Raw genomic sequence first — 13335 nt, 5'->3', positions numbered from 1 at the left:
TGGCATTTATGAACATATTTAAAAATCAAAGTTAACAATTGCTAAAAACAAAACAAAAAAACCTACCTCAGCAAAAACCAGGCTGGTACCAATTCACACAGTAGAAATATATATATATAAAATATTTATTTTCCGAGGTGAATGTTTTTTTTAAAATCACCATTCCAAAGCCTTACTCTATCCATCAGCCCCCTTTCTGATGGACCTTTTAAGTTTGGACCTATAAACACACAGTATATCAAAGATTTAACCGATCATTTTATAGACTGAATGTTCATCAGAGCCGAATGAGAGACAGCCTCTCTGAGATTAAGTTCCTTCTCTGCCCTCCTTACATTAATGAAAAGATTATGTATTAAAGATCCAGAGTAATATATTTATTAATATGCCTGAGATGGAGGATTCATACACACTAACAAAATAGCCAAGACTTTAGAGGAGTACCTGACATTGCATTGCATCACACATGCATGCAGGTGTCACACATTCAAACATTGCAGCATGAACCAGATCCGACTGGACCTGACCACCAGATCTGTGGCCTGTCTGAGCCCAAGTCTCAGCACCTTTATACACCTTACCTACTCAGCCACTGTTCAAATGTGATATCCTGCACACCCACACAGCCTGCAGGAAGTTATGACCTGTCAGGTAAAGGGACAGAGACATGAATGTTTGAAGTAACAAAGTAACTGGACAGCAGAATTTTCTCACCTGATGCCTCATTGCGGAGCTCTGTCACACCACACGGTTGGCAGGCAGCGCTGGGCAATGTGGCAAATGCATGACACAGTTTGACTGGCTGTTCAACGAGCCTGCTCAATAGCTTGAATTCACTTTGAGAGAGTCAGACAGGACGCGCCGGAGCTAATGCATGGTCTTGCACTTACAAACTTTCTAGATTGTAACACAAGACACATTGAATGTAGTACATGTGTTCCGAGCTTGGGAACACACAACCCAACAAACACCACAGCAACTGCAACAACAACAATGAAACATGCAGAGGTACCGAATGGAAACTATAACTATGACACAGAAACAAGCCGAATAAAAGAAACAAACCAGGGGAAGTATCTCTTTATTTATCTGAATTCACTGGGACTTAACCGTTGCCTATATACTGTAAATAGTACGGTGTTACAGAGAATTACATTTAAGCAAACGCTAAGAAACTTTGAGAGATGTTAAGTTAAATAACTTATGTTGTTTGTACTGTACATAGTATGTGTTTGAGTGAACTTTCTGATACAACAAAAGCACTAATTAAGTTATATGCTAACCAGTATGGTTTGGCTTTGATTTTTTTTTTTTTAAACTGTCATGCGATAGTCTTGTGAAATGGATGCCACTATGAGGACATTTTCTAATGCTGTAATTCTGAAACAATTTTTTTTAAGAGAAATTATTAATACTTGACATAATTAATTCTTGCTACTTAGGTACAACACAAATGGCATATATGCAATATTTACACTTTTGAAAATTAGTTTACAAAGACGTACCAAATGTATACATACTGTTAATAATGTTTGTTAAACCTTAAAATCAGATTTTTGCTGTTTGTAAATTTTTTTTCTCCAAATTTGAGATGAAAACCTTTACATGTTTGTTTTTTGCTAATCGAGCCTCTTGGTCTTTTGAGCAGTGTTTTGCATTTGGATAATGTTTCAAGTTTTTATTCAGCATCTAAAGGTTACGATATGGGCTTCTCTTGCTGTGTCTTTCATTGTAAATATTTCATATCTTACATATTGTGATGCTACTAAGAGATGATAATTTAAACTTAGTTCATTGCTTTAGATTGTATTGATTCTTTATAGACACATGCAATAAATAATGATGTTATTTAAGAAAGTCATTTGCCTCTCTGTTTCTTTTCTCCTCCCTCTCTCCTCCCCGTCACATAACAAACAAGCACTAGCTTTTCATCTTTCATTTGAATAGGCATGCGCCAGAGCAGATGTTTCAATTCAGTGTCCTGCCTCTTTCATTAAGAAAAACTTCATTACGATAGAGAGAACATATCTTGATTCTCTTTCATTTCCCATGTCCCTCCTTGTGTTCTCAAAACTCTGCTCACTATTGAGAAAGAGTGCATTAAGAATTGGGTGTTGGCCTAGTGTTGCCTCCAGCATTAGCATTGTATTCCTGCGCTTGGCTCCCAGTCCCCACCCCCAGCAAGAGTCATTAGACCAGCATGTTGAAACAGCCCCTAGAACTGGGACGGAATAAATAACTGTGACAGGATTATGATTTTGCACCCTTAGCCATATGCTGTCAGAGTATTCATTCTCACAGCCTTGATAATTAAAATGGTGATTAATGCTAAAAAAATAGGTCTAATTGTCTACTGTGGCTAGTGGTATGTGTTTGGATGGGAAGAGGGGTTGGCTTAGGCTTGTGTGCATGTGCTGGGTGAGGGACATGACATGTACTTAAATCTTAAGTATGTGAGCAGTATAGATGGAGCATGTAAAAAAAGGGGTGGACAAGAATAGCTGGAAATGAGGGTGGGGTGGTTTAGAGAAATGTCCAGGTTTACTGACAGAGGAGGGGCAGAATAGTAGCCTGAAGGTAGATCCCTTCCATTAGGCAGATTTGTCCCTGCAGCATATGTAGAAGCTAGAAGGCTAATGAGAGAGCAAAATCCTAGGGAGCAAAGTGTGACATATTCCCTCTAAACCAAATCTCATCCATCCCTGGTATCTGCATTGCTCCTGTTCTTCCTATTGCTCCATAAGTTTAATTAAAGATTTTAATTTATCTCATTAAATCATAAAAAAGGGATAGAGAGTGAGCTGCAGGCAATTTGGTCTCTCTGTCTCCTCCATTCTTTACTCACTGTCAAAAGACTGATCAGTGGGAGAGGAAAAGGTACTTGTGTGACTTTATGTTGAAAGAGTCAAACAGAAGATAATACCTGAGCATAGCCTCTATGTTCCATGCAAATCACTATTACAGTGGGATAATGCAAACTCAATGAGCTGGCTGGTGTTTGAATGTGTGTGTGAGTGTGTATGTGTGCACATGATAATGTGTATGCGTGTTTATCAGGGGGGTCTGTCATGCAACAGTAGATAGGTCCATATGAGCAGCGTAAAGTAGCCAGTTGCCCCAGGGAGTCATCAGCCTTATGGACAGAGACCTACAGTAGCTCCACAGGAAATGGCATGTTTCCGGAAAGCTGTCTGGGACACCGCTACTACATTAGTGGCCGTGTGTGTGCGTGTGCCGGTGTGTGCTTTTAAAAGGGTTTGTAGATGCCCCCACAACAATCAGTCTTCAGTTGGTTTGTGTGACTGACGTGCAACATCTTTTCTGCATTATAGGCTAAGTGCACTGAGAGAGAGGTTACCTTGAACACAAACCAATAACAGACTGTAAACAAACACAAACCTTTGTGAATTCTTCCTTATAAAATGAAAATAAAAAAATGAAATTACCATTGTAATCTCAATGAGGGGAGACTTTAGACCCAACTTTTTTTTTTGCAGGTTCATTGCATGCCACACTGTGCGAGATTGGTTTAATTAAATCTTGGTTGTAATCTATGGCAAACAGTACAATATCAATTGTGAAGCATGTCAGATTGCGAGATAAATGTTAATTGAATCGTGGTGCATTTCAATAGATAGAAAAAAACATGTAATTTATGTATGCATTTCTAACACTCCCTGATATTTGATGCTGTTTTAGTTGCCAAAGCTCTAAATCAGCACCCGGGGAGATGTGTCATGAGATCTAGGGCCATTGTTTTGGATTAAAGACAAAAGATTTCACCACGGTTCCCTTTTGATTGTTTCTCAGATTGATTGGATGACCTTAAAATCACATTGTAGAGAGCCCTTTTGTCTTGGTAGCCTGTTAGTGGTGTTGATGATCTGGTAGTAGATGATAGGTGATGTTTTTGAGATCGTCATGGATGTTTCCATCAGGTTTTAAATTGGTCTTTTCCAAAAGGAACCCTGCTGTGGATGGTAAAATACCAACCAAATGTTCTCTTTATTTCATTTAGCCTTCTAAAGTAATTCTTTATGACAATGTTAACACAACAAAGTTGGGGATCTTGGTTTGCTTGAGATGGAATTAGCTGAAATCCACATACTGGACATAGTATGTCTCAAAAACATCACCACAAAGAAATGCAGAATGAAACGCGTTTCTCTGATCACAAGCCAGATTCGTCTATATTCAGGTAAGTAGTTAAACGTAGTAGTGTAGATGTCTCTCTCGCTCGCTATCTCTCTCTCTCTCTCTCTCTCTCACACACACACACACACACACACACACACACACACACACACACACACACACACACACACACACACACAGTAAACATGGAGTGCTGGAAAACACTTTACAGCATTGCATAATCTACTAGCAAAAGTTCAGTAAACAAGAGTTAAAGTGGCCATATTATGCTCATTTTCAGGTTCATAATTGTAATTTGAGATTGTACTAGAATAGGTTTACATGGTTTAATTTTCAAAAAACACCATATTTTTGTTGTACTGCCCATTGCTGCAGCTCCTCTTTTCACCCTGTGTCAGGTCTCTGTTTTAGCTACAGAGTGAGACCTCTCAACTTCTGTAACATCTTTGTTGGCAGTCGCACATGCGCAGTAGCTAGGTAAGCTCACAATTGCTAGCTAGCTGTTTCTCCAACTTCGGCCTTTACAAGGCAGGATTAGCCGGGAGACTTCTTCTAAACTAGGGTGCACTTCCAACTTTGCGTGGAATACCTGCAGAACAGGGACATGTAAGTACTTCTATACAATTTATTTTGTAGATTAGGGTGAATTTGTGTGTTGTCAGAGTGTTTTGCCATTGAGAAAGAGCTTGCATGCTAGCACTAGCATGCTAATGGTTAGCCCCCTAACCCGTGCAGATTTTGAACAGCTCACCTGGAGACTGAAGGCAGGACACATTCAGAAACCCGTATCTCACTCAAAACAGCATGGATGTTTTTTTTTCAAAGTTTGTATGCGTATGGAAGCACCAGAGACACAACATAACACCCCAAATCCCAGAAAGTGTTTTTTTTCATAATATGGGCACTTTAACTTCCTCTTTCCAGTGAAATCTGAGAACACACAAACAAACACACACACACACACACACACACACACACACACACACACACACACACACACACACACACACACACACACACACACACACACACACACACACACACACACACACACACACACACACAGTCCCACTTGATTCTGACTCCCATCATGTATTTTACAGGAATATGTGTGTGGGATTGCCTGTTGCACACTTGCATGTAGTGTGTGTGTGTGTGTGTGTGTGTGTGTGTGTGTGTGTGTGTGTGTGTGTGTGTGTTTCGAAACATATGCATGTGTGTTTTCATATTTTCACATTCTCAGCTGTTTTCCAGGTAGTGTTCTCACGCTTCTTGTGCATTTCCTGTTTCTCACACTGGCTGCTTTGACTGTAATCCCTATCAAAACACACACACACACACACACACACACACACACACACACACACACACACACACACACACACACACACACACACACACACACACAATGGAGGAGGGAATGGAACAAGTAAGTGGTGAAGAGGGAGAAACAGGAAGAGGCAGGTAAGAGAGATGGAAAGACAAAGACAGAGGTGGTGTGTTCATACCACCTCGGAATGACAGGGACCGCCCCCATGATTACGTTGTTTTTCCGACTACCAGCGTTCACATGGTTAGGATGATTGGGATGCGTGTTCCTCTTCTGTTATATTGGCGTTTGGCATAACAACTTGTTGTGTGACTGCCACCAACTGTTGGGCGTAGCCTAGAGCATCAGGTGTGTGAAAACCTGGTGAAAACATGGAGGCCACAATTATTTGCTGCTGTTTTCTTATGCGAGAATACAAACAGCACAATGTCAGGTGTTTGTGTTATCTGCAGGACAACGAACGGGAAAGGACACGGATAAGGTGTTGTTTTTTTTTTTTATACATAGGCCTATTTATGAATAATTTGAAACATGCTATGTCTGTGTATATTTCTCAGCAGAGGCGTTTGTCCACAATAAATAAGTTTATTGCAATTGAAATATGTTAAGTGAACCACATTTGCCTACATCAAACGTCAGTTGTCAACAACGCGTCACCAACTGGGAAACTCGGTTAGCAAAATCTGGCCCGAGTTTCCCACCTCTGATTCCCATAGGAAGGGACGTGAATGATGACGTTTTCACTTGGAAAAAACGTTTTTACGATGTCCATGAACGCACGGAGGGAACAGGGGAGGTCGAGAGGAGATGTGGGAATGTGCAGGAACCAACATGATGAGCTCATGCTCTCTCCTGGCCCTGCCCACCTATGTGACTCATACTTGGCAGGTGTGTCTGCATGTGTGTTTACAGCTGCAGGTCAGCTCAGGGTGTGTCCTTATTACACTGCTGAGAAACATGTTTCCTCAAGCACAGGTAGAGCTATTCATCACACCAGTGATTTAACAGCTTCCCTTTTTTTATTATCACGCTGCTTGGCCTAACCAAAGTGATTATGAGCAACAGAAAGAAAGGCTTTTTAAAAACAAACTTTCTCGAACATAACTTTCGAAAACAGTAGCCCTGCACTCTACTATCATACCCTTACTGCATGATGTAAGGGTTACAAATTGGTAAACTCTTATGCAGTCCCTTAAAATGAACCCAACCTCCCTGAGAGCACAATATTCTTTAGAATTTTTAGGAGTGAGCTCTTGCTACTGTAAAAGTCTTCTGTTCCCCTCCCTGCTTTTGCCTCAAAGTGATAGATATGGTTAGTGGAGACGGCACACAACCTGCAGACAGCCGCCATCAATTTAGATAATACGCCATGAGCTTCTTTGGCTGCTGAGTGTCAATGAGCAGCATGTGTGTATTTCATTTGATGATCACGTGTGTTTATGTTCAAGGAAAACTCACAGCTCAGATATCACCTGTGTCATACTAACGGCCAAATAAAAACACATCACTCCAATTGGTTCAACTGATATTTCTCTGATTTGTGTGTTTAAACATGCAAGTCTTCTAAATAGCAAAAATAATGCACTCTGTCATGAACATCCTAGCCTGCCAACAGTTCACTCTCTCAACACAAGGTCAACTTTGGTCAAATTCCAGTTGACAGACATTGTGGTATACCAGCCTTTCTGAATATCTGTCTGAAAATATCTTTGTTGTGTATGATCGATAGTGTCCTATACTACAGATCCCACCATCACAAAGCACAAGAAACCCATTTACACTGTTATCCCGAATTAGTTGACTTTACTAGAAATTTGCGTGTAAACCCGTTTCAAGTTTTTACACAAGGTGAAACTTAACAGGTCAAGTTGTATTAACACAGAGCAGTCAGTTGATGCAGTATACAAATCAAGTTTACATCAGTAGTCATTCCTAAAAATCATTAGTAAACACAAATTATATTTTTCTGGAGTCATGTTGTCTAAAATAAGCATGTTAAGTTAAAGCTTTAGGGCGTATTTTTTTTATATTAATAAACGTCCGTTACATTCAAGCCATTGCCAAATGAGTTGATATAAAGATAATTAAGACTATCAGCTCCACACAACTCTCTCTGTATTTCTCAGTATGGCTATGTTCAAAAACTGATGTCGTCGGCGACTTTCGCACACAGAAAATGGAATGAAGATAATTACCTCTTCTCCATGTCCTCCTTGGCTACTAGCAACTGCGTGGAGGAGGGGTGGGGGTGGTGCGCAATCAGTTTAGTTTAGAATTCCCCATAGTGGACAGAAACTACACACTATAGCTTTAAACATGCAAAGAAACAGAACAAATAAAACACTACAGCTAACTATCAATAGGATACAAAAGAAATACTCAGGTAAAATTAGCATTGAATATTTTCCTTTATGACTAACAATAATACCGACAAACACTAGTAATACTCCAAGAACGATGTAATTAATAGATACCTTGAAAACTAACAGAAAGGAAATCAATACTTTTACAACGTCGTAATTTTACAACAAACAATGCATCATGCACCGAGCGTTCACTCGCTGCCCAGACCGGATCAGTCCCCGCCCGGGTCTCGGTCATGGTGCAACAATAAACATAGATAAACACAAACACTAAATCAACCATATAAAACTAAAACCCATATAACATAAATGCACACCCAAAACATTAACAGAACATTATTAAAACACACTTTAACTAGGACAGAAACTGTTCAGAACATATTTTTTTTTTTTCCCATTTCCCATGAGCCTTTGCATTGCTTCAGCGCAGAACAGTGTAAATGACCCCGCCCCTGCCATGCAGAAACTCAACCTCTTTGGTTATCTCTGCTTAACATGATCTGTGCACTGCATACTTTAGATGATCATTACAAACAACTAATGTGATTTAGTAATGAATATGGGTTTTAACAAAACATGAAAGAATAACTAGTAACCACTAAAAAGTTGAATTACAACTAAATTTGGGTTTACAGTGTAGAAGCCTACCATTGCAGTGCCATGACACATTCTCGACAGAGCCACTCATTCTCTCTTGCCTCTACGTACATGTTCTACAAATTACAGTTGGGTGATGTTCACACTGTCAAACAGTCCAGGAAGCAACAGTGGAGTAATTGCCATTGTTGCCTAAGGTTTGACAGCTGCATGAGCTGAGAGTACTGTGGTGTCTTTGTTGTTGCTAATTTCACATTACTGTTCCTGTAACAGTTATGCATTATTATCAGTCAAAAGTGTTGCAATCGTAAAGGGCAGGACTTTTTGGGAAGAATAAACTAAGGCAATTATAACTAATGTTGCATACATGAATAAGTGTACACTGTGCAGTGGAACATTTAGCTACTTATCCAAATGAATAGAGACTCAAATTTCTTCCGTTTGTTTAACATTTGCATTTCCTGCTATTTGCCCATATAATCTTGACCGCTACTCTTTTTGTTCACCACTCTCTTTACCTAAAATGTTCGTGGAATGTATTTGTCATTTTAATAGATGACCACAAATGTTTCAGTTCCTCTAATCTATGTGTTGCCTCTATCGCCATGTTCTGAATTCTCAGGGCTCATGTCTTATCTCGGCTGCTCTCCGTATGACGCACAGGAGCAAGGACATGCAGTTTTTATACTACAATGTTGTCGAATCGCCAATCTTAGATTGACTCCATGCTCTTTTCAAATGTTTCTATATTTGAAAGCGATGGTCGGATAGGAAGAGAGTTAGAACGTGAATGAGAGCTGAAAGACAATGCCATTATTGTTTGCATTTACATTTTGAGTTATCACCTCTGGTCACAAAGACATATTCAGCCTGTGCATTGACCCCTACATGAGGTCATTTGTGTGTGTGTGTGTGTGTGTGTGTGTGTGTGTGTGTGTGTGTGTGTGTGAGAGTGTGTGTGTGTGTGTGTGTGTGTGTGTGAGAGAGAGAGAGAGAGAGAGAGAGAGAGAGAGACAGTGTCACACAAAAAACACAAGGAAGTGATATGGGTGGGATGGGAGCTTAATTTGGGATTTACCACATTATTATATGAATGAAGGATGTCGGTTGTGGTGAATGGAAGATAAATAAATAATTAGGGAAACACACGGTTGAAGAACACAAGGCTCCTTTTTTGACAACAATAACAAAATGGGAGTCGAGATACAAACGATTTTGTTGTTTGGCTTCTCCTGTATCAGTGTAATGAAAGCTGTTTTCCATCATTGAGATCACACAGCAGGTTTTTCGAGTGCTCCAAAGACATTGACACTGTCTGGAAGTGCGCCATCAGTTTCCTTCAATCATCCTAATGTGAAGGGCTGTGAGGCTGACAGTCATCTATAGCTGAGTGATACCCCTCCCCCCCGAGCGCTAATAAACAAACACACTGCCTCCCTCGGCGTGTCCCAGGTGGTCTCAGTCAACAGATTGAATGGAGCATCACTCAATGATGGATCAAAAGAAAGACTGTCTACCCATCGCTCATCTTCTCTTCCCCCGTCCTACCAGCTGTCTTCTCCTCTGCTCCTGTTCTCTCCTGCTCTTGTTGATCCACCTTTTCTCGTTTAGCCCTTCTCTCATCCATCTTGGGTGTTCCTGCCCTGCTCTAAGCTCCAGACAGGCTGAGGGGCTGTAGCCCTCATCCCTCACCCGCCTCTCTCTGCTGGGACAAATAGGTCCCTGAGCGCCCTTGGTGAAGGATGAGCCTGTTACACATACACTTTTTTTTTTTGCCAATTCCTCTTTGCATTCTCATGAATACACATTTTTTTAAGGATGTAGCTAGATGTCCTCCATACTTGTTACAATTATGTTTGTACTGTACAATCCATCTCACCCACAAAAGGTATCTACACATGGTAAGTAATGTTTTCTTGCGACAATACGCAAATTTGTTCAATTGATTTCAACTATGACCATATTTGTTGTTTACTCTACAAAGCAGGATATGTGACACATGGATGACCCTGTGTCTCTGAAATTTTAAAGCGCATCCGATTTTTGAAAGACACATTCTGTGAATTGACGATCACAACTAGGACATTTTTCTTCATGGCATCTTTGTCGCACTGAGCATCAAGCAGAATGCTGAATAGAGTCAACATAAGACCCTGCACAGCACCGTTTCTGTCTGCACAGGTACATGCCACAGTGCAGCACCAGGACAGTAACTGTGTTGCTTCATGACGCTGGTGATGTTCTATATCTACAAATCCCATTAAATAACAAATAACAATGCATTAGTTTCAAGAAGAAATAACTTGTAAAGCATTTATATTTGTGCTAAAAAAAAATAGCATCATGAAGAAGTGAATAAAACAAAGTAGCCAACCACATTCACACCACAGGGAATCTGATGAAACGTGCCTTGTATAGTTTTCTTGATGTTGCACTGGCAAAGCCTGTGACTTTCACTTGTAGAAGTCAAAGAGGCAGTGACAAAAAATGAAGGAAAAATATCACTAAATTCATAAATCAATGTTAAACAACTGATCAGAAAAACAATGCTTTTTTTCTCACTGTGTTTCAACATGCCGAATCGGCAGCTAAAGAGGGCAGACTAGAGCCAACAGAATTGGACACGGGTCAGCCACACAAAACACCCCTTGTCTCACACCCAGGGAGTCGACTGGGAGGAGTAGCGTGTGTCAGTATGCTTCAACCAAAGTGCTTGTCGGATGGTCGAACAGCATCTGTCACTCCCTCCCTTCCGACCTATCCGATGTTGGAATAGAGGGGGTAGACAGTGATTGGCCCAGTGTGCAGAGGTAAAAAACTTAAGAGGGTTTAAACTTCTTTCTCTTTATTAATTCTTCACACAATTACTTCTGTCACTTTTTGTATGTACGTGCCTTCAGGAAAAAAACTGTCTGAAAGTGTCTGTCTGACTGTCTTCTATGCAGGCCTGGTGAAGTAGAAGAACATCCAAACTGTACAGCAAGAGAGAGAGAGAGACCAGCGGCAGCAGCACAGTTTAGACTAGCAGGCCAATAACAGGCAGCCTACTATGCTAGTGTTGGCCTGGCCTGAGCACAGAGCATCATAACAGCTGTAATGAAAACCAGAGACAGAGAGAGAGTAGGCCAGTAAAAAGCAGCAAAGCTCCCATCACAACTCCAACCACACCGAGGAGAATTCACTCGCCCCCCCCCCCCCACCCGCGGTTTACCCTTAACAGTTATAGGCTGTTTTTCTGCAACTACTTTTGGCATAAGCCATTTTCCTCATTTTTTTATACCACCACCTTTCTCTTTAAATCCCCGCTTCACTCTGTTCTCTCTCCTGTCTTTCCCTTTTCTTTTTCCTCGAGCATGATAGCATGATAGGTTTTTCTCCCTCTGAGCGCTAGCAGAGCAACAACACATTCCTGTCAGCATTCCAGCCTTCAGGAAAAACAGTGTCCGGAACATAATAAAAGGCCAAGCACGTCATTTGTTTTTAAACCCACTTGCTTGCTGGAACAAAGCTGAGCTGAGGGTTGGATTGGGCAAATGTGTTTGTGCATAAGTAAAAAAGGGATAGTGAGAGGGATGTGTTTGTGTTTATTTTGTGCGTATGTGTTTTCTGTTTTTCTCTGTGGTAATGACAGCGTGATGAGCTTACCCCTCCACCACCAACAATATACCACACGGCCTCCACCCAGCCACACGACCTGAAATACAAATGTGTGTAGGGAAAAAAAGCACAGCAGAAAACACTCTGATCAGCTCATATCTCTAGCCTATCAGCAAATTATGTGTTCTCATTTGTTGCATTTCTCTCCTCTGCCTGTTGTCATTGGAATTTTGTCCATCTTGTCTAATTTCTCTTGTGCACTCTCAAGTCACAGGAAAATCACCAGGTACAATGTGACCTTGTTTTGACTACCTGCACGCTCAGGTATCTGCTGTTCGAACATACGCACTGGACAATGGCACACAAAGAAGGAGAGTCACACACATGTATTTGGCTGTACACACAATAATTATCATGGGACAGCTGATAAGAGGAGTGCTGGACATTTTGGTGGTGTCCATGTCTCTCTGACAGTTGTGGCAGGTTAAAGGTCAGGCCAGTTCTAATGGCTTAAATTTAAGTGCTTTGGCCGTGGTGAATCCTTGGTCAGAAAGCCTCTTGACCTCCACATCCTGCCTAGTACAATATGACTTTCCCTCTCCATCCTCTAAGCCAGCAATCACTCTCAAAGAATGACTGTGACTGATTTTGGCACAAAAGCCTCCGTGTTGACATTTCCCATCATTCAACCCCTATTTTTGTATTTTAATTCACCCAGTCTACTACATTTGCTGCAACCCCCCCAAACTCTCAATTTCTAAATGTCTCGAGGTTGTGCGGTAACTGATACTGAGAGCTGCCGACCAGCCAATCCATAGCACTGCTGACCTCATCCTGTCCTCCTCTCTGTCTGCTGCTCCCCCTGCCGCCGTTCCCATCAGCTCCTCAGGAAGCTAATAATCTCCTTCCTGTATTTGACACAGAACGTGCCGGCCAGTGGGGCCCGTGTGTGAAGGGGGTGGATGTGTGTGCGCAAGTGCATGTGTGTACGTACACTAGGCTGCAAACTCAAAACAAACAAATAAACTGAAACTAGCTAATAACCTAAGTAAACAATGTTTAATGTCTGTCTGTACATTCTCACAGAACATTATGTTTTTCTGAATATCAGTTCATGTGTGGGGAATGGTAAATGTATGGTTTTATATAACTTGTCCCGGCAGGAAATGACTTAGCCTTTAACATAAATGAAAAATGTATATATCCAGTAGGTATGATGCTTGACTTGCATTGTTGGTTGACAAGTAGGCAAAATATAGAATAACACCAGCGTTCTCTATATTCCTCGAAGAA

At 41.0% G+C, this 13335-nt stretch overlaps 1 protein-coding gene across 2 annotated transcripts in view; it reads left to right on the top strand.

Moving 5' to 3' along the window:
* The window catches only part of irs2b (insulin receptor substrate 2b), a 28096-nt gene that overhangs the window by 13875 nt on the left and 886 nt on the right, over positions 1 to 13335 (top strand). The window contains exon 2 of one of the 2 annotated variants that reach the window (XM_078262092.1): positions 1 to 1861. This exon is cut by the window's left edge and continues 612 nt beyond it. The exons of the other annotated variant lie outside the window; for it this stretch is intronic. The gene's annotated coding sequence lies outside the window, so the exon portion shown is untranslated. Of the gene's footprint in view, positions 1862 to 13335 lie in introns of those variants that run through there. 2 annotated transcript variants of the gene reach the window in all.

This window comes from Sander vitreus, chromosome 11, assembly GCF_031162955.1.
Source record: "Sander vitreus isolate 19-12246 chromosome 11, sanVit1, whole genome shotgun sequence".
Lineage (NCBI taxonomy): Eukaryota > Metazoa > Chordata > Actinopteri > Perciformes > Percidae > Sander > Sander vitreus.
The sequence above is the reverse complement of the archived record's forward strand: the minus strand, read 5'-3'. Positions and strand labels throughout refer to the sequence as shown.